The sequence below is a fragment of the Budorcas taxicolor genome, chromosome 4 (genome assembly GCF_023091745.1).
Source record: "Budorcas taxicolor isolate Tak-1 chromosome 4, Takin1.1, whole genome shotgun sequence".
Lineage (NCBI taxonomy): Eukaryota > Metazoa > Chordata > Mammalia > Artiodactyla > Bovidae > Budorcas > Budorcas taxicolor.
This window is the reverse complement of record NC_068913.1, coordinates 1,769,579-1,795,763: the sequence shown is the minus strand read 5'-3', so window position 1 is coordinate 1,795,763 and position 26,185 is coordinate 1,769,579. Positions and strand designations below refer to the sequence as shown.

The 26,185-nt window shown below is 39.9% G+C and overlaps 1 pseudogene; it reads left to right on the top strand.

The window, feature by feature from the left end:
- Positions 1-26,185, top strand: part of LOC128046471 (ankyrin repeat domain-containing protein 26-like) — a 73,711-nt pseudogene that overhangs the window by 17,338 nt on the left and 30,188 nt on the right.

Sequence of the window (26,185 nt, the reverse complement as noted above, 5' to 3'; positions counted from 1 at the left end):
CTCAAGCTTGCAGTGCTCCTCTCCTCGTGGAGTCACTGAATGTGAATTATCCCTCCAGCATCAGATCATGATGACCCCTGGGAAATGTTGTCCAACAGCACCAGAGTCTATGGCTCCCTCCATCCTTCCCTCCCTCCCCTTGTTCATCAGCTTAGGATGTGATGATGTATGGCTTCCAAGCTGAAAAAGCATGATTTCTGTAAACATTTGCCATATAATGGGAAGGATTGATATAATGATATCCCTCACTAGTACACACCACTCTTTGGACCATTCTCCTCTGTGTGGCCCAGATACTCTTGAGCAATGGAAGGAGATAGTCTCAAGAGATTCCTTTTAAGCATGTTAGTATATATATATATATATATATATATATATGCAGAAGCTGAACTTTTTAAAAGAAGTCCATATATATATATAGTTCTCTATATGTAGGGAGTCCATATATATATATATATATATATATAGAGAGAGAGAGAGAGAGAGAGATAACTTTTTTAAAAAGTTCAGCTTCTGTGTACCTTACTTCATGCTCACCACTACAAGTCTATTCCCCATTCTCACCACTGAGTTGAGCCCCTTTACCCATTTGCCCTCCCCCACCTGCCTTTCTAGAGATTATCCTTTCTAAACCTGGAATCACTACATCTTTCATACTTCTCTTGCCTTTGGAAAGAGAGCCAGGAAGAGAAGACTTTTGTTTCCGATGTTTTACCTTGCTCTGAGGTTCAGTGCCTTTGACCAAGCTTCCCTGTGATAGGGCATTTTCACTGTGAACTGAAGAGCCAGAGAAGTTGTCATGTCCCAGCAAGACACCTATAGTCTCTGTTCAGTGCTCCAGGCGATAGAAACCCAGAAATACTGTGCTGTTTAAGCATGCTATTGTCAGCTTATAGTACTGATTGTATTAATGGTATAATATTTTCTGTTAGTCTCCTGGAGTTTGGTTAAGATTATGGTCATTGTAAAGAGCAGTTCTTTCCTTTGTTATTTTGTTTTGCATTTGATGACTATAAAGGAGAGAAGTGGTTCTAAGGCATTAGTTGCCTACGAGTATAGTACAACCACTGTTCCCTTTCTCTAGTGTGGCCTCTGGGTGTGGTTTGAAAGGAATACTTTTAAACAAAGCCTAAGTCTTGAGGTTTTAATATTTTGTATTTTTCTTCCATTGATTTAAAATGTATCTTGCTTTTTTCTTTAATAGTGGATGAGAGTTCTGAAGAGGACTCTTCAAGGAGGTAGGATTTTACGGATGTTTTAAATTATATGTTTAACTAAGGGAACATGGAGAAGAGAAACTAATGTTTGTTGAGTGTTCTACTCTGGGTTAGACACTGCATTATGTGCTTAACATTTGTGACCTCATAGAGTTATCATCGCAGCTTTGTAAAGTAACTGTGTCCTACTTTTACTTAATTACACAACTGTGGTTTTAGGAGGTTTGACAACTGGCCTTCCTGGCTCTCAGGTCCACTCCCATTGCCCTCAGCAGAGATTGAGAAGTGCCCATGTAGCACATAAGTTAAAGATATGTTAGTTCTTTGACTTGAGTACATTTTAAGTTTCGACATTGTGGGGAAACTCCTTGTACTCCCTTAGAGTAAAGGAGAGAAGTGGTGCCATCTCAGTAAGTGGTATCCCTGCTGACGGACCAAGACTCCCATTTTGGACGGACTCAGATTCGTCTCTGAACTTTTAACAGACAATGGAAAAGGAAAAGCCTATTCTTCCGCTTTGTTTTAAGTCATCAGGTTTATTTCAGTTTGGGCAAACAAGAATTACTGCAATCCATCAATTGGATTTTCAGTTCAGCTATTAGAACTTTTAGTGAAAACAAATTATTTCTAGGCTCTGCCGATACATTGGCTGTCACTCTCTGTTATGGAAACTAAGAATGAGTGTTAACTAGGTATTTCATAGGTTTGGAGAGATGGATGCAGAAATAGGTAACAAAAAACTTTTTTGGAGACTTCCCTGGGGGTGCAATGGTTAAGATGGTTAGTAAGACATCTTCCAATGTAGGCAGTGTGGGTTCAATACTCTGTCAAAGAAGCTAAGATCTTACATGACCTGGGGTCAGACAGCCAAAAAAAAAAAAAAAAATAGAAGCACCATTGGAACTAATTCGGTAAAGACTTTAAAAGTGGTCCACATCAAGAAATCTTAAAAAAAAAAAAAAAAAAGCTGTTTTAAAACAGGGCAAATTTTATTCATGTCAAGAAAGTTCATTTAATATATAGACAAACTTTCACTCTTTTTTTTTTTCCTTTTGTTCAGGGACATGAGCTCACTCATTTTTATTGTATGTTTTTGCTTTAAATGTTTCCCAACAAACATGGTGTTGATTTAGGGCCTACATCAAATGATGATGTCTTAGATTTTAAAACTAAGGTAAAGTGTTCTGTTGTGAAATTAGTTTTCCTGCTCTGAAATTAGTTTCATGTAGTATTTACTCTTATGATTAGACAGTGGAAGTGACAAATAGATTCAAGGCATTAGATCTGATAAACAGAGTGCCTGAAGAACTATGGATGGAGATTCATGACATTGTACAAGAGGCAGTTCTCAAGACCATCCCCGAGAAAAATAAAAGCAAAGAGGCAAAATGGTTGTCTGAGGAGGCGTTCCAAATAGTTGAGGAAGGAAGAGAAGCAAAAGGCAAAGGAGAAATGGAAAGATATACCCATTTGAATGCAGAGTTCCAAAGAATAGCAAAGAGAGATAAGAAAGCCTTTCTCAGTGGTGAATGCAGAGAAATAGAGGAAACAAAAGAATGGGAAAGGCTAGAGATCTCTTGAAGAAAATTAGAGATACCATGGGAACATTTCATGCAAAGATGGACACCATAAAGGATGAAATGGTATGGACCTAAAAGAAGCAGAAGATATTAAGATGAGGTGGCAAGAACACACAGAACTCTACAAAAAAGATCTTTATGACCCAGATAACCCAGATGGTGTGATCACTCACCTAGAGCCAAACATCCTGGAATGCGAAGTCAAGCAGGCCTTGAGAAGCATCACTATGAGCAAAGCTGGTGGAGGTGATGGAATTGCAGTTGTGCTATTTCAAATCCTCAAAGATGATGCTGTGAAAGTGCTGCACTCAATATGCCAGCAAGTGTGGAAAACTCATCAGTGGCCACAGGAGTGGAAAAAGTGTTTTCCTTCCAATCCCAAAGAAAGGAAATGCCAAAGAATGTTCAAACTACCACATAATGGCACACATCTCACATGCTAGCAAAGTAATGCTCAAAATTTTCCAAGCCAGGCTTTAAGAGTACATGAACCATGAACTTCAGATGTTCAAGCTGGATTTAGAAAAGGCAGAGGAACCAGAGATCAAATTGTCAACATCCTCTGGATCATAGAAAAAGCAAGTGAGTTCCAGAAATGCATCTACTTCTGTTTTATTGACTGTGCTAAACCATTTGACTCTGTGGATCACAACAAATTGTAGAAAATTCTTCAAGAGATGGGAATACCAGACTATCTGACCTGCCTCTGGAGAAATCTGTATACAGGACAAGAAGCAACAGTTAGGACTGGATATGGAAAAATAAACTTGTTTCAAATCAGGAAAGGAGTACATCAAGGATGTAAATTGTCACCCAGCTTATTTAACTTATATGCAGAGTACATCATGCGAAATGCCAGGCTGGATGAAGCACAAGCTGGAATCAAGATAGCAAGAAGAAATATCAATAATCTCAGATACTCAGATGACACCACCATGGTGACAGAAATTGAAGAAGGACTAAAGAGCCTCTTGATGAAAGTGAAAGAAGAGAGTGAAAAAGTTGGCTTAAACTCAACATTCAGAAAACTAAAATCATGGCATCTGGTCCCATCACTTCATGGCAAATAGATGGGGAAACAATGGAAACAGTGACAGACTTCTTTTTGGGGGGCTTCAAAATCACTGCAGATGGTGACTGCAGCCATGAAATTAAAAGACTCTTGCTCCTTGGATGAAAAGCTATGCCCAACCTAGACAGCAGATTGAAAAGCAGGGACATTACTTTTCCAGCAAAGTTCTGGCAAAGCTATGGTTTCATATGGTTTTTCTAGTAGTCTAAGCTATGGTTTTTCTAGTAGCCATGTATGGATGTGAGAGTTTGACTATAAAACAGGCTGAGTGCCGAATAATTGCTGCTTTTGAACTGTGGTGTTGGAGAAGACTATTCAGAGTCCCTTGGACTGCAAGGAGATCCAATCAGTCCATTCTAAAGGAAATCAGTCCTGAATATTCATTGAAAGGACTGATGCTGAAGCTGAAACTCCAATAGTGTGGTCATCTGATGCGAAGAACCGACTCATTGGAAAATACTGGTTCTAGGAAAGTTTGAAGGCGGGAGGAGAAGGGGACGACAGAGGGTGAGACGGTTGGATGGCATCACTGACTTAATGGACAAGAGTCTGTAAAACCTCTCAGAGTTGGTGATGAACAGGGAAGCCTGGTGTGCTGCAGTTCATGGGATTGCAAAGAGTTGCACACAACTGAGCAACTGAACTGAGCTGAACTGAGGTTGATATTTTCATAAAATTTGAAGAACAGTGTAGACGCATAAAACTATATTAATAAAATCATATGAAACAGAGGCTTTGCTCATAGTATAAGCATGAGAATACTGAATAGTATAAGGCTTAAGAATACTGATATGTTATTGATTTAATGTATATAAATTCTAAATATATGTTTCTCCACATACATTATTATACTTGTTTTTTTTTCATAAAGTTTGTTCTTGACTAGAAATGTCTCACTTTTTCCTTTGTTCTTCCTCCTCTACCTTTTTAATTTTTTTTTAAATATTTACTGTTAACCTAATTTTTCCTTGCAGAATACATTTCTTCAGTGTCTGTTCTTTCAGTCCATCTCTCTCTGTCTCTATTGTGAACATGTTTGCTTATGGCTCTCTATTTAGAGTGTGGCTTTCATTCATGATCATTGCCCTATGGGTTTTACCTTGTTTTTTCCCTGTTTCATGGAAGCAGCTGAATTTTTTTTCCCCGTTTCATTGGTCTCTAGCTGTTTGACAAACAGAATACAAGTAGCTTATCCTGTTTGCAGTTTTAGCCCATCTAAATAAGGTTCTGTTAAAACCTAAACTTTCATATTTCCCTTCACAAGTGATAATCTATGCATATATTAATCATGGAAGCAAATTTCAAAATATAGCAATTAATTTAAATGTCTTAGTTTTTCAATAGTGCTCTAAACTACCAGGGATAAATTACTACTCTAGAACGTTTTGGAAGAGAAAGTAATCTAGTGGGTGTCCTAGTATTTGTATAGCAGTCAGTTAGGGATAAGGAGGGGAACATCTGGGGCTTCTGATGTCATCTGTCATAATCCTTTCCCCATGAGCAGGTCAGTCAGTGACAGAACTGGGATTTGAATCCACATCTGAATGACTCCAGAGCCTGTGCTCTTTGTGTTAGATCAGAGAGGAATGGGGGATGTTATAATTCTTTTATTCAGGTTGATACTTGTTACATTTTTCAAGCTCTTATTTTCTTCTCCAGCATGTCCTGAAATCAAAGTTAACGAAACTAATGAAGGCTTCTCAGCAATCCAAGAGAAACAGTAAGTTATTTGAGGACTGTCTTCCTGGTGTTATTCCTTGATTTGAAATGACACATGTTCTCATGTACTCTTTCCTGTTTTCACTGTAGCAGAAGCAAAACGTGGCATTTTGAGACCAGAGAGTACAACTTTGTCTGAGGACAATAATTCTGATAGAAACGTTGAAGATATGGTTGAAACATTTCCCAAATCATCACCCTGGTTGGAGGGCATCTGTCACCCTGCCTTCCCATAGCCTGAACCTGTTTCAAAACTTCTCAAGTCTGTAGCAGGCCTTGGTCGTGCCAAGGTAAGTTGTTCTGTTTGTAACTCTTCTTTCCCTGTATTTGTTCACAAACCAGTCCCCTGATCCTTATGGTGACAAAAAGGATCCCACCACAGAAATAGAAGCCCTCAAAGTCATGATATGAAGTGGTGTGATAATGAGAGCCATACATGTGCGTGATTCAGATTTATAAATATTGGCATACTAACTGGGCTGTTATGAAAGAAGAGAATCACAAAGCACTGAGGAAAAACAACTAGATGAATATGAAGATGGGGAGGAGGATAAAGGGGAATAATTCCTTTTAGAAGGACAAGATGAATATAAGATGGAATGAGGGTGAAGATGAGACAGATATTATACAAACACAACAGAAATAGTGGGGGTCAGTCAGACCAGGAACTCTGTATTATAAATATGCAAGAAATTATTTCAAATTCAACTTAAGAAGAGAAAGTGAGGTTGTAAAAAAAACAATGCTCAAACTCTTTTGAATGGCATATAGCTGATTTTTATGAAGAACTAAAAAAAAAAATGTGTTCCTTATTTTTTTTGGTGGTTGTTTTTGAGGTTGGTGGTGGTTCTTGTTTTTTCGTTGAAGTGTAGTCAATTTAAAAATACTGTGTAAGTTTCAGATGTACAGGAATGTGATTTGTTTATACTTGTGTATGTGTGTATATATATACATTTTGAATATACTTCCCTCTGGAAGTTCATTTAAATTTGAAGTCATTTCTCTTTTTTAAAAATTTTCACTTTGAAATTAATGAAGCAATGTCTTCTATTTAACCTAGCAAAACTTTCATTTAGAGATAGTTCAAGATGAGTCCTGTTTTAGGCTTTTGGAGATATAGTATGAATTAAGAATTTCTGGCTCTTATGTTTCTTCTGGTTTCTAACTTCAGTTCAGTTCAGTCACTCGGTTGTGTCCGACGCTAAATACTTAATGTACTTATCTAATTTATCTTACTGTTTGCTATAACCTTGGGGGTTTTTTTAGATCTTTCTAAAAATAAAGAGGAAGTACATAAGCATTTTATCTATTCTTTTTACTAAAATTATAATTTATAATTTTATAAATGAGATTCTTAATCTCTCTGCAATAAATGAGAAAATTTTCAGCTGCAACAGTCTGAAAGAAGAAATGTCGAAGTATATTTTTTCCTCTGGAGAGATTCTACTTTCTTTTTTCTGAATGTCAGCAAATAATGGGTAATTGCATACATTAAATGAATGAAATCACAATTTATGCTTTTTTCTTAGACTACTTGTTATTATAAAATTATAAGCAAAGAAAAATTACCACCAGAGTTTATAAAATTATCTGTGGAAGATATTTTTTCTTTTAAAAATATCTCTAGCAACATGTACATTCCACATCATTTTTATTAATTTTTTATTTTAAATGGAGGCTAGTTATTTTACAATATTATAGTGGTTTTGCTGTACACTGACATGAATCAGCCATGGATGTACATGTGTTCCCCATCCTGAACTCCCCTCCCACCTCCCTCCCTATCCCATCCCTCTGGGTCATCCCAGTGTACCAGCCCTGAGCAACCTGTCTCATGCATTGAACTTGGACTGGCGATCTGTTTCACATATGATAATATACATGTTTCAATGCTATTCTCTCAAGTCATCGCATCCTTGCCTTCTCCCATAGAGTCCAAAAGACTGTTCTTTACATCTGTGTCTCTTTTGCTGCCTCGCATATAGGGTTATCGTTACCATCTCTCTAAATTCCATATATATGTGTTAGTATACTGTATTGATGTTTTTCTTTCTGGCTGACTTCACTCTGTATAATAGGCTCCAGTTTCATCCACCTCATTAGAACTGATTTAAACGTATTCTTTTTAATGGCTGTGTAATATTCCATTGTGTATATGTACCACAGCTTTCTTACCCATTCATTTGCTGATGGACATCTAGGTTGCTTCCATGTCCTGGCTATTATAAACAGTGCTGTGATGAACATTGGGGTACACGTGTCTCTTTCACTTCTGGTTTCCTTGGTGTGTATGCCCAGCAGTGGGATTGCTGGGTTGTATGGCAGTTCTATTTCTAGGTTTTTAAGGAACCTCCACACTGTTCTCCATATTGGCTGTACTAGTTTGCATTCCCACCAACAATGTAAGAGGATTCCCTTTTCTCCACACTCTCTCCAGCATTTACTGTTTGTAGACTTTTGGATAGCAGCCATTCTGACCAACGTGAGATGGTACCTCATGGTGGTTTTGATTTGCATTTTTCTGATAATGAGTGATGTGGAGCATCATTTCATGTGTTCGTTAGCCATCTGTATGTCTTCTTTGGAGAAATGTCTGTTTAGTTCTTTGGCCCATTTTTGGATTGGGTCATTTATTTTTCTGGAATGAGGTGCAGGAGCTGCTTGTATATTTTTGAGATTAATTATTTGACAGTTGCTTCATTTGCTATTATTTTCTCCCATCCTGAAGGCTCTCTCTTCACCATCTTATAGATTTCTTTGTTGTGCAAAAATCTTTAAGTTTAATTAGGTCCCTTTTGTTTATTTTTGCTTTTATTTCCATTACTCTGGGAGGTGGGTCATAGAGGACCCTGCTGTGATTTACGTTGGAGAGCATTTTACCTATGTTTTCCTCTAGGAGTTATATAGTTTCTGATCTTATGTTTAGATCTTTAATCCATTTTGAGTTTATTTTTGTGAATGGTGTTAGAAAGTGTTCTACTTTCATTCTTTTACAAGTGGTTGACCAGTCTTCCCAGCACCACTTGTTAAAGAGACTGTCTTTTCTCCATTGTATATTCTTGCCTCCTTTGTCATCGATAAGGTGTCCATAGGTGCATGGATTTATCTTTGGGCCTTCTACTTTGTTCCATTGATCTATATTTCTGTCTTTGTGCCAGTACCATACTGTCCTGATGACTGTAGCTTTGTAGTATAGCCTGAAGTCAGGCAGGTTGATTCCTCCACTTCTATTCTTCTTTCACAAGATTGCTTTGGCTATTCAAAGTTTTTTTTGTATTTCCATACAAATTGTGATAGTATTTGTTCTAGTTCTGTGAAAAATACCTTCGGTAGCTTGATAGCGATTGCATTGAATCTATAGATTGCTTTGGGTTGTATACTAATTTTCACTATATTGATTCTTCCAATCCATGAACATGGTATATTTCTCCATCTATTTGTGTCCTCTTTGATTTCTTTCAACAGTGTTTTATAGTTTTATATATATAGGTCCTTTGTTTCTTTAGGTAGGTATAGTCTAAGTATTTTATTCTTTTCATTGCAATGGTGAATGAAATTGCTTCCTTCATTTCCCTTTCTGTTTTCTCATTGTTCATGTATAGGAATGCCAAGGGATTTCTGTGTGTTAATTTTATATCCTGCAACTTTACTATATTCATTGATTAGCTCTAGTAGTTTTCTGGTGGAGTCTTTAGGGTTTTCTAGGTAGAAGATCATGTCATCTGCAAGCAGTCAAAGTTTTACTTCTTCTTTTCCAATCTGGATTCCTTTTATTTTTCTGCTCTGATTGCTGTGGCCAAGACTTCAAAAGCTATGTTGTATAGTAGTGGTGAGAGTGGGCACCCTTGTCTTGTTCCTGACTTTAGGGGGAATGCTTTCAATTTTTCACCACTGAGGATAATGTTTGCTGTGAGTTTGTCATATATAACTTTTATTATGTTGAGGTATTTTCCTTCTGTTCCTGCTTTCTGGAAAGTTTTTATCATAAATGGATGTTGAATGGCTTTCTCTGCATCTATTGAGATAATCATATGGTTTTTATCTTTCAGTTTGTTAAGGTGATATATTACATTGGTTGATTTATGGATATTGAAAAATCCTTGCATCCCTGGGATAAAGCCCACTTGGTCATGATGTATGATCTTTTGAATATGTTGTTGGATTCTGTTTGTTAGAAATTTGTTAAGGATCTTTGCATCTATGTTCATCAGTGATATCGGCCTGTAGTTTTCTTTTTTTGTGGCATCTTTGTCTGGTTTTGGTATTAGGGTGATCATGGCCTCATAGAACAAGTTTGGAAGTTTACCTTCCTCTGCAATTTTCTGGAAGAGTTTGAGTAGGATAGGTGTTAGCTCTTATCTAAAATTTTGGTGGAATTCAGCTGTGAAGCTGTCTGGTCTTGGGCTTTTGTTTGCTGGAAGATTTCTGATTACAGCTTTGATTTCCATGCTTGTGATGTGTCTGTTAAGATTTTATATTTCTTCCTGGTTCAGTTTTGGAAAGTTATATTTTTCTAAGAATTTGTCCCTTTTATTGGCATATAGTTTTTGATAGTAGTCTCTTAAGATCCTTTGTATTTCTGTTGTCTGTTGTGATTTCTCCATTTTCATTTCTAGTTTTGTTGATTTGATCCCCCCCCCCCCATTGTTTCTTGATGAGTTTGGCAAATGGTTTGTGAATTTTATTTATCTTCTCAAAGAAACAGCTTTTAGCTTTGTTTATTATGGTCTCTTTTGTTTCTTTTGCATTTCTTTCTGCGTTAATTTTTAAAGATTTCTTTCCTTCTACTAACCCTGGGGTTCTTCATTTCTTCCTTTTCTAGTTGCTTTAGGTGTAGAGTTAGGTTATTTGACTTTTTTTCTTGTTTCTTGAGGTAAGCCTGTATTACTCTGAGCCTTCCCCTTAGCATTGCTTTTACAGTGTCCCATAGGTTTTGGGTTGTTTTGTTTTCATTTTCCTTCATTTCTGTGCATATTTTGATTCCTTTTTGGATTTCTTCTGTGATTTGTTGGTTATTCAGAAGCGTGTTGTTCAGCCTCCATATCTTGGAATTTTAAATAGTTTTTCTCCTGTAATTGACATTTAATCTTACTGCATTGTGGTCAGAAAAAATGTTTGGAATGATTTCAATTTTTTTGAATTTACCAAGGCTAGATTTATGACCCAGGATGTGATCTATCCTGGAGAAGTTTCCATGTGCACTTGAGAAAAAGGTGAAATTCATTGTTTTGGGGTGAAATGTCCTATAGATATCATTTAAGTCTAACTGGTCCATTGTATCATTTAAAGTTTGTGTTTCCTTGTTAATTTTCTGTTTAGTTGATGTATCCATAGGTGAGAGTGGGGCATTAAAGTCTCCCACTATTATTGTGTTTTTGTTAATTTCTGCTTTCATACTTGTTAGCATTTGCGTCACATATTGTGGTGCTCCTGTGTTGGTGCATATATATTTATAATTGTTATATCTTCTTCTTGGATTGATCCATTGGTCATTATGAAGTTTCCTTCTTTGTCTCTTTTCACAGCCTTTATTTTAAAGTCTATTTTATTGAATATGAATACTGCTACTCCTGCTTTCTTTTGGTCTCTATTTGCATCAAACAACTTTTTCCAGCCCTTCACTTTCAGTCTGTATGTGTCCCCTGTTTTGAAGTGGGTCTTTTATAGACAACATATATAGGGGTCTAGTTTTTGTATCCATTCAGCCAGTCTTAGTCTTTTGGTTGGGGCATTCAACCAACTTACATTTAAGTTAATTATTGATAAGTATGATCCCGTTGCCATTTACTTTGTTTTGGGTTTGAGTTTATATACCCTTTCTATGTTTCCTGTGTAGAGAAGATCCTTTATCATTTGTTGAAGAGCTGGTTTGGTGGTGCTGAATTCTCTCAGTTTTTGCTTGTCTGTAAAGCTTTTGATTTCCCCTTTATATTTGAATGAGCTCCTTGCTGGGTACAGTAATCTGGGTTGTAGGTTTTTCTCTATCATCCCTTTAAGTGTGTCCTGCCATTCCCTTCTGGCCTGAAGAGTTTCTAGTGAAAGATCAGCTGTTATCCTTATAGGAATCCTCTTGTGTGTTATTTGTTGTTTTTCCCTTGCTGCTTTTAATATTTGTTCTTTGTGTTTGATCTTTGTTAATTTGATTAATATGTGTCTTGGGGTGTTTCACCTTGGATTTATCCTATTTGGGACTCTCTGGATTTCTTGGACTTGGATGACTATTTCTTCCCCATTTTAGAGAAGTTTTCAACTATTATCACCTCAAGTATTTTCTCATGGCCTTTCTTTTTGTCTTCTTCTTCTGGGACTCCTCTGATTTGAATGTGGGAGTGTTTAGCATTGCCCCAGAGGTCTCTGAGGTTGTCCTTATTCCTTTTAATTCTTTTTTCTTTTTTCTGCTCTGCTTCATTTATTTCTACCATTCTATCTTCTACCTCACTTATCCTATTTTCTGCCACCACTATTCGACTGTTGATTCCCTCCAGAGTGTTTTTGATCTCATTTATTACATTATTCATTATTGACTGACTCTTTTTTTTTTTCTTCTAGCTCCTCGTTAAACATGTCTTGAATTTTCTCAATCCTTGTCTCCAGGCTATTTATCTGTAACTCCATTTTGTTTTCAAGATTTTGGATCATTTTTACTATCATTATTCTGAATTCTTTTTCAGGTAGACTCCCTATCTCCTTTTCTTTGGTTTGGTTTGGTGGGCATTTATCATGTTCCTTTACCTTCTGAGTATTTCTCTGCTTTTTCAACTTGTTTAGATTGCTGTGTTTGAGGTGGCCTTTCAGTATTCTGGCAGTTTGTGGTTCCTCTTTATTGTGGAGGTTCCTCGCTGTGGGTGGGGTTGGACGATTGGCTTGTCAAGGTTTCCTGGTTAGGGAAGCTTGTGTCGGTGTTCTGGTGGGTGGAGCTGGGTTTCTTCTGTCTGGAGTGCAATGAAGTGTCCAGTAGTGAGTTTGGGATGTCTATGGGTTTGGAGTGACTTTGGGCAGCCTGTATATTGAAGCTCAGGGCTATGTTCCTGCATTGCTGGAGAATTTGCCTGGCTTGTCTTGCTCTGGAACTTGTTGGATCTTGGGTGGTGCTTGCTTTCAGTGTAGGTATGGAGGCTTTTCAATGAGCCCTCATCGAGTAATGTTCCCGGGAGTTAGGAGTTCTCTGGTGTTCTCAGGTTTTGGACTTAAGCCTCCTGCCTCTGGTTTTCAGTCTGATTCTTTCAGTAGCTTCAGGACTTCTCCATGTATCCAGCACCAATGATAAAACATCTAGGTTAATGATGAAAAGCTCCTCTACAGTGAGGAACACCTTGAGAGGTTCATAGAGTTACATGGAGAAGAGAAGAGAGAGAAGGGAGATAGAAGTGACCAGGAGCAGGAGAGGGGAAATCAAAAGAGGAGAGAGCCAGCTAGCCAGTAATCAATTCCCTATGTGCTCTCCACAGTCTGGATCCCTTGGAGAGGTTCACGGAGTTACAAAGAGAAGAGAAGAGGGAGGAAGGAGACAGAGGTGACCAGGAGGAGAAAAGCATGAATGAAATGGAGAGAGACAGATCTGGGCACTAATCAGGTCCCTAAGTATTCTCCACAGTCTGGAACACACAAAGAGATTCACAGAGTTGGGTAGAGAAAAGAAGGGGGAGGGAGGAGATAGAGGCGACCTGGTGGAGACAAAGCAGAGTCAAAAAGGGGAGAGAGCAATTAAGCCAGTAATCACACTCCCAAGTAAAAATGGGTACTGGTGAAGATTGGGTTCTTTAAGGTACAAAATTGATAAAAAATACCAAAAAGCAAAGATTAATAATCTAGAGTAGAGGTTAGACTCTGAAAAATGCAATATTAGGAAAACAAAACAAAGTCATAAAAATTATGAAATATAGATATGAAGTTTGGTTTAAAAACAGGGTCTTTTTTTTTGGCAAGGTAATAGTAGGTTATAAAAATGAAAATTAAAGGAGTAATGTCAGGGGATGTTCAGCTTTAAGGAATCCAAATGTTATTCTTTTCTTTTGTGTGCCATTTCTCAAGGATTCTCTATTCCTCATCAGTTGCTGTAGGAACGAGCAGGGCTGCACACAGTTCCCAGGACTGAGATCCTGAGAAAGGGCACCTGCAAGGTCCCTTCAGTGACTCGCTCCAGTGACCTCACTCAAACGTGATCTGCTCAGTTATGCCCCTCTCACTCAGGACATGAAATGTTTTCTGGCCCTTTGAAGATTGTTATTTGCTTGGCTTTGTTTTTGTTCAGTTTTTTTTTAACTGCCTAAAGCTGCCTTGTATGAAGATATATAAACATGCTTTTCTGCAAACAAAGCACCCTTGTTTCACTCGAGACTTGGGTCCCCTGCATCCCTCTTCTCATCAACTCCAGTCTCCAGGTCCTGGTCTACAAAGACCATGACAGAGTAATAGAGAACTTTAAAAAATTAAAAAAATTAAATAATGATAATAGTAAAAATGTATCTAGGAATTTCTCTGGAGCTGTTGTGGGCAGTATGGGGTCAGTTCAGTTTTACATAGTTCCTTGATCCAGCTTATACTTCTCAAGATCTATAGGCCCCTTCCAGTGTAGTCGCTGCTAACTACAGGCTTTTAATCTGTTGCACCTGTCACTTCAAAAGCAGTTCCCTCTGTGTATTTTAGCTTCTTCCGTTTGCTGTTCTCTTCAGTGTCTAATTTCTGTCCTGACACAAGGGGGCGAAGGTGGTCACTTATTTAGGCTCACTTGTTCAGTAATGCTATGGCAACAGAGGAACAAATATCACTGGCATGTGTGGGGAGTGCTTGCAGTGTCTTGGCCACACTGGGTTTGGCCCTGCTCATGGCGCGTGCACTTTTCCAGTCTACACTTCTCAGGCTCTAGGTTGCTCTGCCAGGGAACTATCTGAGGCAGGCCCTGGGTTGTGTGCACTACCGAGGTCTAAGCCACTCAGGTTCAGGTTCTCAGGTACCCCACAAAGGGGCAGAACTTGGTTGGGCGTGCATTTTGTACCCTTCCCAGGTCCGAGCAGCTCAGGCCACCAGGTGCTTGGCGAGCGCTGTCTCCCCAGGTGGGGAGTGTGTCTTATTACCTCCTTGGTCCCAGCCGCTCAGTTTCCTGGGTGGCGGGGGGGGCGGGGGGTGCCATATGTCTCTTCTGGGGAGCTGACCTTTGGCTGTGACCCTCCCGTCAAAAGTCAACCATCCAAAATCCCAAGGGGTTTTGGTTAGCGATTTGGTGCCTGCTTGCTGCTTGGTAGAGGGTGCCTCTCTGGGGCTGAGTTTGCCTCTTTCCAGCTCTGGTTGCCCCCTCCTACCTCCCTGTCTCCAGTGGGGGATGGGACGATCCGCAGCCATCTAGTTCTCCTCTGGTTTTCGCTCAGTCCTTTGTTTTTTGAGTGGGCCTGGCAGTGCCTTAGGTTAGGGGTTTTCGCAGGATAGTTCTCTCTCTCTCTTTTGTTTTTCCTCTCTCTCTCTGGCTATCCCACAGTTTGGATAGCTATCTCATGTTAGTTCCCTCAGATTGTCCCCTCAGGGCACTCAGGCCCAGTCTTTACCCTAAGCAGTACAGCCCGCCCCTCCCTGTTCAGCCCCACTTGCTGGTGGTGGATGGAAGCACAGGGAGTTCCGGTTAGGCACGTGATCTGTGGGTTTTATTTATTTATGTATTTATTTTTCCTCCCGGTTATGTTGCCCTCTGAGATTCCAAAACTCCCCACAGACCTGCTGGTGAGAGTGTTTCCTGGTGTCTGGAAACTTCTCCCCTTTTAAGACTCCCTCCCTGGGATGGATCTCCATCCTTACCTCTTTTCTCTCTCTTTTTTTCTTTTATATTTTGTCCTACCTCCTTTCAAAGACAATGGGCTGCCTTTCTGGGGGCCTGATGTCCTCTGCGAGCATTCAGAAGTTGTTTTGTGGAATTTGCTCAGCGTTCAAATTTTCTTTCACTGAACTTGTGAGGGAGAAAGTGGTCTGCCTGTCCTACTCCTCTGTCATCTTAGGACTGTGTTCCCCCATATTATTATTAAGAAACATTATTAATTTCAGTGTTTATAGATGTTAAATTACCATGTCAATTCTTGGTTATACACGTGAAACTAACGTGTAAAATTTTCCATATAGAAAAGTTAGTTATTGTGGTTACTTGATTTTTTAAGTTGGTTTTTCATTCCCGTTGTGAATATTGAGGCTTTGTTGATCATCATAAATGTATTTGAAAACTTTTAAACCTCAACTTGGATAATCATAGTTTTACTCCTTTTTTAATATCTAGGTCATTCCTTTAATCTTTACCTGCCACTCCAAAAGACATAGATAAAAATTTAGAGTCATTAGTGTGCTGTTTACAGGGAAAGAAGCAGTAAACCATGTGAATGTTCAAATAGGGTTGTAAAAAATTTATTCTTAAATGAAGGATAATTGCTTTCCAGAATTTTGTTGTTTTCTGTCAGACATCAGCAAGAATCAGTCTTAGGGACACCCAGGTCCACTCCCTCCCAAACCCCTCTCCAATCTCCCTCTCCATGCCACCCTTCTCAATTGTTGAAGAGCCCCTCTTTGAGTTCCCTGAGTGATAGGGCAAATTCCCATTGGCTACCTATTTTGCATATGGAATTGTAAGTTTCCATGTTACTCTTTCCATCCATCTCACCCTCTCCCCTCTTCCCCTTCACCCATGTCCCTAAGTCTGTTCTCTCTCTCTGTTTCTCCATTGCTGCCCTGCAAATAAATTCGTCAGTACCATCTTTCTAGACTCCATACATATGCGTTAGTATCAGATATTTATATTTCTCTTCCTGACTTACTTCACTATGTATAATAGGCTCCAGGTTCATCCACCTCAATAGAACTGACTCAAATGCGTTCCTTTTTACAGCTGAGTAATGTTCCTTTGTATATGTGTACCACCACATCTTCATCGGAGAAGGCAATGGCACCCCACTCCAGTACTCTTGCCTGGAAAATCCCATGGATGGAAGAGCCTGGTGGGCTGCAGTCCATGGGACTGTGAAGATTTGGACAAGACTGAGCGACTTCACTTTCACTTTTCATTTTCATGCATTGGAGAAGGAAATGGCAACCCACTCCAGTGTTCTTGCCTGGAGAATCCCAGGGATGGTGGAGGCTGGTGGGCTACTGTCTATTGGGTGGCACAGAGTTGGACACGACTGAAGCGACTTAGCAGCAGCAGCACATCTTCATCCATTCATGTGTCGATGGCCATCTAAGTTACTTCCATGTTCTAGCTATCATAAACAGTGCTGCAATGAACATTGGGGTGCATGTGTCTTTTTTCATTTTGGTTTCCTCAGGGTATTCTCCTAGGAGTGGGATTGCTAGGGCATATGGTGGTTTTATTCCTAGTTTCTTAAGGAACCTGCATACCATCTTCCATAGCGGTTGTATCAATTTATCTTGCCACAAGCAGTGCAAGAGTGTTCTCTTTCCCCCCAGACCCTCTCCAGCATTCATTATTTATAGACTTTTTTATGGTGGCTATTCTGACTGGTGTGAGGTGGTAAAGAATTGTGGCTGAGCGGTAAAGAATCTGCTATCAGTGGGAGACCTGGGTTTGATCCCTGAGTTGGGAAGGTGGGCATGACAACTCATCCCAGTATTCTTGCCTGGAGAATCCAATGGACAGGGGAGCCTGGAAGGCTTCAGTCCTAGGGTGGCAGAGAGTCGGACATGACTGAAGCAACTAAGCAGCAGCAGAGGTAACAGACTTTTGGATGATGGCCATTCTGCCTGGTGTGAGGTGGTATCTCATAGTTTTTATTTTTATTTCTACTATGGTTTTTTACCAAATCAACATTGACAAGATAGTGCTTGAAGCTTGAAAGTATTACTACATTTGGATTGTCAAGTTGATCTGCAAGGAACATTTCAAGAGAAGCAAAAGCATGTGAAATAGTAATAAATATGTGGGGCTATAATAACAGCAGTTAGCTTTAGTGATGTTTTAGTAAGTGCAAACCATTTTGCATAGCTTAAGTAGCACGTGCATAGTACCTTTATGGCAGCCATACTTGAAGTAACATAATGTAACAGTGCCCTGTTTGAAGGTGGCAGCTATGGAAGGAGATAAGAAGGGCCTGATCTTTTAGATGCGGCAGCCACTGCTTGGTGATGCAGCACCATGTTTGAATTCAGTATCCTGGTTCTGTCATATAGCAACTGTGGGATCTTGGCAAAACCTGTCTTAACCAGGTTAAAAGTAGGGTATTTCTTCAAAAGTGATTAGGAAAACTGCATGCAACTCATTGTTATCATCCATTCTAGCAGAGTATCTCTGAAAGCCTTCCACAGAAGTATGTGGATCATTTACTTGGAACTGCTGGTCAAAGAGGAAAAAAGACATTAAATGGACAAGTAGAAGGTAAGAACTATATTTTACAGAAAAATAATTTGACAGAATGTTGATTGAAAATGAGAATGCTGATGCATTCTGACAGGCAAAGAAAATCACCTGTCGGATGTGTAGTGAGAAAAAGGATGAGAAAAGGAGGCCAATTATGTATCTTATCAGGTGTCTACCACAGATTACATTGAGAATCCAGTTTAAGGAGCTAAATTATTAGTTCTTAGACTTACTTTGCGGTCCAATGTTTAAAACTTTGTCCTGTGAAGACTCTCCAATGCAGGTGGTGCAGTTTCGATCCCTGCTCAAGGAATTAAGATTCCATGTGACACATGACCAAAAACAAATTATTAGTTCTGTTTCAAGATACTCTATGACCTAAGGAAGGTCAAGAAATTAGAGGCAAGAGGGAATGAAGGATAAGAGAGGCCAAGGGTACAGGGAGGAAATGAAGAAAAGGAAGCACAGGTCTGTGGGGGAAGGGGGCAATAAGTAATGTAGGTCTTTAGATAAAGGGAGGGTATTTGACATGGACGGTGAATCTGAAGTGAGCTTCTGGCACCAAAACTTGTCAGAGAAGAACAGCAAAGTTCTCTCCTCTTCCTGTTTACTCATAATTAGGAAGACGTTCAGAACTGTGGTCCCTGAGCGTGCAGAGCGGTGTGTCATCCTCTGTGGGGAGCATGGCCATAGGTGCTCAGCTGTAATGTATGGAAATCGGTGTCATACGAAATGTTGCTGCTTTCCAGCATGGTGTCACATGGGACAAAACAAGAGAGCTGGAAAGAAGGAGAGAGCAGGGGGTGTGATGGGGAGACCAAGGATCCCACAGACTCATAAAGAGTCCACTGGAAGGTCTCCAACTTCTAATGCCATTTCAGTTCGGGGGGGCGTGTTTGTGTGAGGAAATGGAGGCTGAGATTTCCGGAGAATGAATTAAGTTGAAGTCATGTAGAAGCAGACTCCATGTAGACCAGAGTTTCTCAAATTTTAATTAGTCGCTTGGGGACCATGTGTGAAGTGCACATGCTGAGGAGGAGGTCTGAGGTTCTGTGTTTTTGACAAGCTCTCTGAGTAGCAAGGGTGTAGCCTTGCATAAAGCGAAATCTGGAAGAAGAGCTTTGGATAGTGCAGGACATACCAGGATCAAAGAAAAGCATTATTTTGTGTTTCTTTCCTAGCATGTTTATAGCTAGAAGGAAGCAAAGAGTTAAAGTAGCAGTTATAGGTATAAGATACCATTGCTAAGCAAAGAGGGAGAAAGAAATGGTAGGTGTCAGGGAATGTTTAACTTTAGGACTCCTGTATGTTGTTTTCTGTTTCTCATGAACCCTCTGTTCCTTATCAGTTCCTGATATACCAGGAACAAGTGGAGCAGCACGCTGTTCCCAGGACTGAGGTCATGGGATGGAACACATACATGGATTTCCTTCAGTAACTTTTACCCTACAGTAAAACTGTTTATTCATGACCCTCTTACTCAAGATTTGGATTGTCTTCTGGCCTTGTGACGATTGTTACTCCTAGTTATTCCATTGGTAACCGTTGTTATACGACTGGCTTTTGTTGTTTTCTTAACTTTTATTTTTTTGCCTAAAGCTTCCTTGCATTACAATATATAAACTCACACAAAAACGAATAATGCACCCTTGTTCCACTAGAGACTTGGGTCTCCCGTGTCCTTCCTTCTCTCCCTGGCTAGTTCTTTGGAGCATGGAGGCCTGCTGAGCTCACTTTGCCACCCGGGCTTGCAAGACCTCCTTGAGAGGACGCCCTGTGCCTTAGTGAGCAGTACAAGCCCTATCCTAGGGCTTTATTGGTTTTCCATGTAACCCAGGGAATATTAGTCTCTCTCTTTTGCTTTCTTTTCATCAACTCCAGTCTACCAGGCCCCAGTCTGTAAAGAAGACCACAGGTAGGTATGATCCATAGAAAGGATGTCAATGGGGAAAATTTAAGTACGCAGATGCAGAGATTACTACCCTTTGGATAGGAGAGAATCTAGTGAAAGGACGAAAGGAGGAAAGGAAGGCCTTAGGGAGGTGAGTTTGGAGTTGATGAGGACACTTGAGAGAACTCCTTCTAGATGACTGCAGTGTATTTGCCCTGAAAAGAGATAAGATCATTATTGCTGCAGAGAATCTTGGAGGTGGGAGGGGGTGCTAGAAGTGGGGGAAACCACAGCTCCTCCGAGTAACTCTTAGGCATCAAAGGTATATGTTGTGCTGGTATTTGTTATTCAAATTAGATTAATTTGAAACAAGAGGGATTGACTGTTGGCGATGGAATGAAACACCAACACTGCAGAGTGGTTTGAATCTTTTTACTTTAACTCTTTGCTTCTTACAGCTGCTTTATTTTATATCTTTTGCACAACAATCTACAGGGCAAGTTGCCAAACACTATGATTTAATGACTATACAGTGCGCAGGCGCGGGGCGAGATAACCTTTACCTTAACTTATTTACTGCAGCCAAGACTTTGTTTTGGGGAACTTCCTTATCAACTTAGAATCCATTTTGTCCCTGGGTCTGTTCCTTTTGAGGAATCAGAGAAACATCCTTGTGTGCAAGAAATATTCTTTTCCCACGGAAACAAACAGAGGATTCTTAGCTGAACATCTCGTTTGCAAGCACTTCTCAACCTTCCTTATACTTTGTTCGCTACAATAGACTTTTTTTTAAAAGATAGCTGATTCTTTGAAAGTTGTTTCATCAAAATCCTTTAAAGCATTAGCATGATGTACCAAACCAAACTAAATTTTGAAGCCAACCAGATTAATAGTGTCCATTCCCTAAATGCTAGAAATACTTCTAATAAATACTACACTGATTTTGAAACATGCAAGATTTTTAATTTCTAATAATTCTATGGCAATTAAATGTAGTACTTCCTTTTCACTATCTTTAGTGGATTCCTATGTCTGTCTTACCAGTGTCCTAAAATCCCCCTAAAAACAAGACACTAAAACTGAATGTATTCGGTGCCAAGGCTGAGCACAAGGATTCTGCTCGGTACTAACTCTGCATGAATGTACAGCTAGCTTTCATATTTACATGTAATTAACTTTGTGTCCCTTTTTCCTTTTAGATTCTCCTGGGAAATACCCTAACGTGAAGGTAGAAACGTTTATGATTTTATCTTGAATTCTGAACTGTGGATCGTCTCCTATGTGGATAATTTAGTAATCAACTTGTTTCCAAACCCCATTCAGCCAGCAGTCAGAATGAAAGAGTCTGTTCCTAATAAAACAGTCAAAATGAAGGATTTACAAACATCCAGTTCAGATAAATTTTGCAGTACACAGTTAGCTCTGGAAAGAGGGACACTGAACTATTTGAAATACTCAGTCTTCATACTTCTAATATTTTCTTTGAAAATTTAATTGAAGAATTGGACATACATAAAGCAAATGTCATTGTTGATACCTGTGTTTTGAAACAAAAGATATTAACAAGGATAAGAACAAGAAAATTTTAAATTGTAAGCTTCAACTCAACATGTTTCTGTATATGCTTTGATACTCTGAAGTTCTCAGTTTGGAATCTCTATACTTCTCAGGAACTCTCCGAGATTAAACTTTAGAATCTAAGTTTTTTCTAATGTCCAAAAATGCTTGTTTTAACTCTAGCCTTTCCCTAGAGTAAAACTTCACTTGCTAATATGTCAGTTGTATTTCAGCTCATAATTGTTTCATTATAGTATCATTACACAGATGAATGTAGGCCAGTCAGATGTTTTGATGAGCAGACTGTGTGTGTGTGTTGTATGTCCGTGTGTGTGTGTGTGTGTGTGTGTGTGTGTGTGAGTTTGTGCTGTCTTTGATTATTAGAAGTAGGGGAAGTAATCATACTTTAATGGCTATTGGATAGATAAGATCTTTTGAAACAGTGATTCTAAAAGTTGTTGGCTTTAGGATCCTATTATACTTCTAAAAACTATTGAGAATTCCAAGGAACTTTTGTTTATGGCTATTGATGGTTACTATATGGGAGTTCAGCTGAGTGCAGTCACTCAGTCGTGTCCGACTCTTCGCGACCCCATGGACTGCTGCACACCAGGCTTCACTGTCCATCAGAACTCCCGGAGTTTACTCAGACTCAAGTCCATCGAGTTGGTGATGCCATCCAACCATCTCATCCTCTATCTTCCCCTTCTCCTCCCGCCTCCAGTCTTTGCCAGCATTAGGGTCTTTTCCAGTGAGTCAGTTCTTCACATCAGGTGCCCAGAGTATTGGAGTTTCAGCTTCAGCGTCAGTCCTTTCAATGAAAATTCAGGACTGAATTCCCTTCAGATGGAGTGGTTGGATATCCTTGCAGTCCAAGGGGCTCTCAAGAGTCTTCTCCAACACTACAATTCAAAAGCCATCAATTCGTCGATGTGCAGCTTTCTGTACAGTCCAACTCTCACAACCATACATGACTAATGGAAAAACCATAGCTTGGACGAGAGAGATTGATGTTGGAAAAGTAATATCTCTGCTTTTTAATATGCTGTCAAGGTCGGTCATAGCTTTTCTTCCAACGAGCAAATGGCTTTTAATTTCATGGGTGCAGTCACCATCTGCAGTGATTTTTGAGCCCCCCAATATAAAGTCTGTCACTGTTTCCATTCTTTCCCCATCTATTTGCATGAAGGGATGGGACCAGGTGCCATGATCTGAGTTTTTTGAATGTTGAGTTTTAAACCAACCTTTTCACTCTCCTCTTTCACTTTCATCCAAAGGCTCTTTAATTCTTTTTCGATTTCTGCTATAAGGGTGGTGTCATCTGCATATCTGTGGTTATTGATATTTCTTCCAGCTATCTTGATTTCAGCTTGTGCTTCATCCAGCCTGGAATTTTGCATGATGTACTCTGCATATAAGTTAAATAAACAGGGTGACATTATACAGCCTTGATGTTCTCCTTTCCCTATTTGGAATCAGTCTGTTGTTCCTTGTCCAGTTCTAAGTGTTGCTTCTTGACCTGCATACAGATTTCTCAGGAGTTAGGTCAGGTGGTCTGGTATTCCCATCTCTTGAAGAATTTTCCAGTTTGTTGTGATCCACACTGTTAAAAGCTTTGGGGGTGGTCAATAAACAGAAGTACATGTTTTTCTGGAACTCTCGCTTTTTCGATGATCCAGTGGATGTTGCCAATTTGATCTCCGGTTCCTCTGCCTTTTCTAAATCCAGCTTGAATGTCTGGAAGTTCACGTTTCATGTGCTGTGGAGGCCTGGCCTGGAGAATTTTGAGTATTACTTTGCTAGTATGTGAGATGAATGCAATTGTGCAGTAGTTTGAGCATTCTTTGGCATTGCCTTTCGTTGGGACTAGAATGAAAACTGACCATTTCCAGTCCTGTAGCCACTGCTGAGATTTCCATATTTGCTGACATATTGAGTGCAGCCCTTTCATAGCATCATCTGTTAGGATTTGAAATAGCTCAACTGCAATTCCATCACCTCCACCAGATTTGTTCATAGTGAAGCTTCCTAAGGCTCACTTGACTTCACATTCCAGGATGTCTGGCTCTAAGTAAGAGCCATCTGCTTATCACACCATCATGCTTATCTGGATCATGAAGATCTTTTCTATACAATTTTTTTGTGTGTGTTCTTACCAACTCTTCTTAGTATCTTCTGCATCTGTTAGGTCCATACTATTTCTCTCCTTTATTGTGTCCATTTTTGCATAAAATGGTCCCTTGGTATCTCTTACTCTCTTGAGGAGATCTCTAGTCTTTCCCATTCTATTATTTTCCTCTATTCTTTGCATTGACCACTGAGAAAGGCTTTTTTTTTTTCTCTCTCCTTGCTATTCTCTGGAACTCTCCACTCAAATGGGTATATCTTTCCTGTTTTCCCTTGCCTTTAGCTTCTCTTCTTTTCTCAGCTGTTTGTAAGGCCTTGTCAGACAACCATTTTGCCTTTTTGCATTTCTTTTTCTCTGGGATGTTCTTGATCAATGCCTCCTGTACAATGTCACAAATCTCCTTCCATAGTTCTTCAGGCACTCTGTGTATCAAAACTAATCCCTTGAATCTGTTTGTCACATCCACTGTATAATCCTAAGGGATTTGATTTAGGTCATACCTGAATGGTCTAGTGGTTTTCCCTACTTTCTTCAATTTAAGTCTAAATTTGGCAATAAGGAGTTCATGGTCTGAGCCACAGTCAGCTCCCGGTCTTGTTTTTGATGACTGTATAGCACATCTCCATCTTTGGCTGCAAAGAATAGAATCAGTCTGATTTCGTGATTGACCATCTGGTGATGTCCGTGTGTAGAGTCTTCTCTTGTGTTGTTTGAAGAGGGTGTTTGCTATGACCAGTATGTTCTCTTGGCAAAGCTCTGGTCACCTTTGTCCTGCTTCGTTTTGTACTTGAAGGCCAAATTTACCTCTTACTCCAGGTATCTTGTGAATTCCTGCTTGTACATTCCAGTCCCCTATATTGAAAAGAACATCTTTTTTCAGTGTTAGTTCTAGAAGGTCTTGTAGATCATCATAGAGCCATTCAGCTTCAGCTTGTTCAGCATTACCGGTCAGAGCACAGACTTGCATTACTGTGATATTGAATGGTTTGCCTTGGAAATGAATAGAGATCATTCTGTCATTTTTGAGATTGCATTCAAGTACTGCATTTGGGACTCTTGTTGACTGTGATGGCTACACCATTTGCTCTAAGGGATTCTTGCCCACAGTAGTAGACATAATGGTCATCTGAGTTAAATTCACCCATTCCAGTCCATTTGGGGTTTTCCCTGGTAGCTCAGTTGGTAAAGAATCTACCTGCTGTGCAGGAGACCCAAGTTCGATGCTGAGGTCTGGAAGATCTCCTGAGGAAGGAAATGGCAACTGTCATGGGAGTGTATGTTCCTCCATTCTTTGTCTCGTCACAACAAAGATTTGGAGCGATGGACATTAAAGCCCTTGGCACAACACAGCATCACAGGGTCTTGGACAAACCTTGTTATAGCGCTTAGGCAAATCAGTGTTACAGCTATTTTATTAGAAGATAGCAGGAGATTCCATCCTTGAAGCGTGAGGGCATGCCAACCCAAAGACTTGAAGGGAAGAGAGTGGAGGAGTGCATGGGGGAGGGAGAGAGAGAGAAAGAGCACACGCACGTGGGAGAGAAAGAGAGAGAGAGCGCTTTGGCTCCTCCTTTTATATGTTTTTCTTCCACCTGGGCCTGCCCTATGCAAATTGGGCTTAGCAAGGAGTGTTGTTTGTTCTACCTGAAGTCTTCACTCTGGTTCTCGGACTTTCTTTTGTTCTATTTTCGCGGGCTTTTCCCTTCCTTGTCTTTTAGCCACCGCCATTTTGGACTCCTTTTCCCTATTCTACCTACCTAATAGCAACCCACTCCAGCATTCTTGCTTGGAAAATCCTATTGCCAGAGGAGTCTGGCGAGCTACAAATAGCCCACGGGGTCAGAAGCGTCGGATCACGACATACGTCGTAAACCACAAACCAGTCCATTTTAGTTCACTGATTCCTAAAATGTTGATGTTCACTCTTGCCATCTTTTGCTTGACTGCTTCCAATTTGCCTTGATTCATGGACCGAATATTCCAGGTTCCTATGCAGTATTGCTCTTTACATCCTTGGTCTTGACTCCCATCACCAGTCACATCCATAGCTAGGTGTTGTTTTTGCTTTGGCTCCTTCTCTTCATTCTTTCTGGATTTATTTCTCCACCAATCTCTAGTAGCATATTGGACACCTACTCACCTGGGGAGTTCATCTTTCAGTGTTCTGTCTTTTTGCCTTTTCATACTCTTCATGGGGTTCTTAAGGCAAGAATACCAAAGTGGTTTTCCCTTCTCTCCTCCAGTGGACCATGTTTTGTCAGAACGTTCCAGCATGACCTGTCTGTCTTGGATGGCCCTTCAGAGCATGGCTTACTTATAATTTCATTGAGTTAGACAAGTCTGTGGTCCATATGATCACTTTGGTTTGTTTTCTCTGATTGAAGTTTTCAGTCTGCCTGCCCTCTGATGGATAAGGATAAGAGGCTTATGGAAACTTCCTAATGGGAAAGACTGACAGAAAGGGAAACTGGATCCTGTTCAGATGGGCAGGGCCATGATCAGTAAATCTTTAATCCAATTTTCTGTTGATGGGTGCGGCTGTGTTCCCTCCTTGTTGTTTGACCTAAGGCCAAACTATGGTGGAGGTAATGAAGATAATGGCACTTCCTTCAACAGGTCCCATACATGCACTGCTGCACTCAGTGACCCTGACCGTGCAGCCAGCCACCTCCAACCCT